The following is a 4,540-nucleotide window of genomic DNA, read 5'->3' on the forward strand; positions in this document are numbered from 1 at the left end:
CTTTCATATTATGCCTATACCCCCTCCTCTCCTCTGTGAGGCCTGCGGGACAACTATTGGACTATTTGATGTGTCTGGGAGTGGTTATGCAAATAAACCCCGCCCCTGAAAGGCCGCTGCGAGTCTGGCTGGTAAACAATGGCCAAGCCACAAGTATGGCAAGAGTTTTTAAAGCTCCAGGAACTGAAGCTGGGGCATGAGGGGGGAAGGGCCTAGAGTTGGATCTAACTGAATCTGTGGGCAGGAAGGGAGGAGGCAGCTAAATGCAGCTCAGTTTTTCAAAGTTCTGTGCATGGCTTAGCAGGCTTGGAGTTCCAGAGAAAACCAAATGTTGGGACAGTTAGGATTCTCAGACACAAGGAAAAGGCACTTCCCAGCTCTGGCTTTGCAGTTTTATATTAGTACTCCAAAAGATTAAGATTTTTACCAGGAAACCTGAAGCTGGTGAAAGACCACAAAAAAGAAGAAGGAGAAGGAGAAGGAGGAGGAGGAGGAGGAGGAGGAGGAGGAGGAGGAGGAGGAGGAGGAGGAGGAGGAGGAGACCACAAAAAAGAAGAAGGAGAAGGAGAAGGAGGAGGAGGAGGAGGAGGAGGAGGAGGAGGAGGAGGAGGAGGAGGAGGAGGAGGAGGAGGAGGAGGAGGAGGAGGAGGAGGAGGAGGAGGAGGAGGAGGAGGAGGAGGAGGAGGAGAAGGAGAAGAAGAAGAAGAAGAAGGAGAAGAAGAAGAAGAAGAAGAAGAAGAAGAAGAAGAAGAAGAAGAAGAAGAAGAAGAAGAACTGGATACTAACATGTCACTCTGATTTTAAGACATCCTGTTACTTCTGATGGGTCTCTGGGTCTCACTACACATACATATACGGTACACACACATGTACACACACACACACTCATATCATATACATAGTATCTCTCAGGATTTCGCCTATTGTGAGAGCGGTATGCAGGTTGGGGGCTGAGGGGCGGCTATTGGGCAGGGTGTCTGTTCTGTACTCTAATGTGTTTGCTCAGGGAGTCTCTATGCATGATCCATCCATTGATACGGTAGAGCCATAAACAGGAATTCATAATCAAGTATCAGAAGCTGAAAATCATTTGGAGGAAATAATCAGAATTGGATTAGAATAATGACTAGAACATAGTTGCATACAAGTGTATACTGGACATAAAAAATAAATACATACACTTTTGGGGCAATCTGACATCATCTCTGAAATTAAAGTGAATATTATTACCCTACATAGCTAATTTTGTCTCTAATAAAGAGGAGGGACCAATAGAGGAATAATCTGCCTTTTCTTCCAAAAAGGGCGACATTTTCTAAAAGAGGGGCCCTCTGATTTTCTCCATCTTCTTCAAATGATAGTGCCTGAACTAGTTGAGTTTTGAAACCTTATTTTAATAAAAGGAATGTTGATCTTGGCATTAGTACCCTTGCCCAAGCCAACTTCATCTGTAAAATCATATTATCTTTCTCAGTCTTGCTTTTGGCATTTAAAACTTGAACAGATTCTTGTTCTTGAAGGCCTTGAAATTCTACGATGAGTCTTCCCACATGCTTGTGTGCACATGCAGTTACATATGCTTTCTGACAACACATAGATTCTGCCTTAGAAGCACTGCAATGAGGCCGAGACTGGTTTTCTATCGACATTCCCATTTGATGCAGTTGCTTCTGAGTTATAGACAATACATTAAATAGCAAAGGTCTAGACAGTGGACAGAAGCAACATTAACAACTCATGTTTGCATTAGCCAGCACTCCATAACAATAACAATTAGTTTTTGAAGAAAACAAGCTTGTTTGGGCTCATAGTTTTGGAGATTTAAGCCCATGGTTGGCTGTCCTTGTTATTTTTTGCTCTGTGACAACCTAGCTTATCCAAGTGGCACAAAACTGTTTACATGATGGCCAAAATTCACAAGAGAGACTTATCAAATAATCTGGGTCTCACTTTCTTCTTCAAAGACATACCCCTATTTACCAAAATATCTCCCACTAGCCCTCACTTCTTAAAAGCTTTAGCATTTTCTACAAGTACAATGGGACATTGTCCAAGCCATAGACAAATAGATACTTGCTAGACATTTCAGATGGAAACTACAGCAATCTGTAATCTTGTAAATTGTGTTGTTTTGCCCTTAACAATTACATTTTGCAGTCAAAGTGAATCCTAGTACTTCATGATCATGTCTGAAAGGCACTTGAAAGAAAAGTTGCGGCAAAACTTCAGAGTGCACAAGTTATTCTTGTATTACTTGGAAAATGTCTCTAAGCAACTCTGCCTCTGTCTGTAACTTAGCCAATAATAGAATAATTTGTTGATCTTCATTGAGAAATCGGTAGGGATTCTTTCACACATTATAATTGATTAGATTAATAATACTATGGGACCTATATTTAACCTATGGGACCAAAAATAATGGAATAATCCCTGTGTCTACTTTTGTAAATGTCACATATAATTCACTAACACTTTCTGCCTCTAAAATACGTTCTAAATTCCACAATTTAGCATTTTCACTTCAACTGCTATGGTAGCCAGCCATGTTTTCTCCTTGTTTTTGTAATTCCCTCACCCGAGTCAATTATCAGCTTAGTAACCATAGTAACCCTTTAAAATATTAATAAATCTAAATATTTTTAAGCCATGCTATAGATTGTCTTGTTAATAGTAAAAACCAAATGTATTAATTATGATTTTCGATAGCTTATAAAATATTCTACTCCATCTGACTGCCACCAACCTGTCTTATGTATTTGATCTCATCTCCTGCGAATCTCCTTCCTTACTATGGTCAACCATTTCAATGTCTTTGGCTTACTTCTCCTAAAATCTGACATGTTAAAGACTGGTATTTGGACTTGTGCTTTTACAGCTTAGAAATTTCTCCCACCAGCCATCACCATGGTTCTATTCCCAGCCATTATTATGACTTCATCCATCACTTCCTCTAGCTCTCCATTCAAATGTTTTCAGAAGGAATTTTCAAGAATACCCTAATATAAAGAATTGCCCCTGCATTTTAGATTCCAACAGATAAATGAGCTTTTCCCCAGCACTAGCTCCAAGTATGTGAGATACAGTGTGGCACTAGGCTAGAGTAAGGCTCTCAACTCTTTCCTCTATATAGCATCTATTCCGTTCTAATGGCAGTGAAAACTGAGTTGGGTCACTTTACTTCTTGGGGCTCCCCCAAATCCTCCTTTTATCTTGGGCAGAAGTTACTTCATGATACCAAAGAGTATAATCCTGGTTGAAATGTTGCTAGAGCATGCATGACGTACCTAACTGGAGGACAGACAAACCTAGCCTCCTTTAAGCAGATCTTTGGCTGCAGAAGGGTTCCTTTTGGATCACAGAGAGAGATATGGGGCTCTCTACTGCCAGGCTTCAGATATTTTACAGAGCACTTAGGAATACTGGCCTTAGTGAGTTCTCAAAGAAGCCAGGATAGCATAGAATTCAAGGATAAGTGATTTATTATAATAGAAAATGCTGTCTACTCAGTTAGACTAAGGCTTTTCCAATCTGTAGAAACTGATAAGTGAAAATGAAAGCAAAAGTTCATGAATCAGAGTATGATGAGAGCTATAGAGCTAACTCTTTGGATTCTAGTATGACTAGCATCACCCTTAATTGCACAATCAGTTTCTTAGGTCTGTTAATCACCATGTGCAATATTCAGAAATAACTTAGGCCATAGCTGTCTCATGTAATGACGAGGGTCTTCTGGGTGATTTTTCAAACTTCAACTGAGTCTGAGGTTTGTTAATTAGTGTTCTTTCTCATCCTGAATCATGTTTCTTTTCATTTGCCAAAATGACTATTTCAAGTTCATTCATATTAGTCAAGACTCTAAAATGCCTAACTAACTACTTCATTTTTTATAAAGAATATAAAAAACAGTGACCTCTACTTCCTTAGTTTATCCTTCTATCTTATTTAAGAACTAGCTTCTTTCTGTCTCAGAAGAATCTATCAGCATTCATTCCTATTGTTCTGATGCTTATTACTTTTCATGGGTCTTTGTAGCCATTTCCCTTCAGACACTTCTGCTGCTTTTCTTCTTCTAGTTGAAGCCAATTAGGCAAAGGATTTACCATGCTAATTGGTTTTATATGATCATTTTTTGTTTCTTTATTTCTTTTTGTTTGTAGTTTTGTTTTTTAAAGTAGTCTCTGCTTATATAGCCTGAGCAGAACTGGATTATATGATCCTCTCACCATAGCATCTCTAAAGCAAGCTTTAAAGAAAAAAGCCACTATATCTGTCTCTACCTCTTCATTTCTGAACTCACTATATTCTTCTTTCCTTAAGGCCACTCATGGATTACTTGCTGTCAAACACAGAGACTCTTTCTTTCTACTTACTTGAGTTCTTAGAACACCCAGAATTAATGAGTCCTTTTTTCATTTCTTCTACCTTGATTGTGGAAATTATGGCTCTTGCTTTCATTCCTTCCTCTATACTTTTCCCTGGATTCTTCTTCTCTACTTACAACTCACATGTTGGAATATCTGAGAGTTTCTCCCATTGATCC

This window comes from Microtus oregoni, unplaced genomic scaffold, assembly GCF_018167655.1.
Source record: "Microtus oregoni isolate MIOR12 unplaced genomic scaffold, Mior012 000066F_057, whole genome shotgun sequence".
NCBI classification, from domain to species: Eukaryota; Metazoa; Chordata; class Mammalia; order Rodentia; family Cricetidae; genus Microtus; species Microtus oregoni.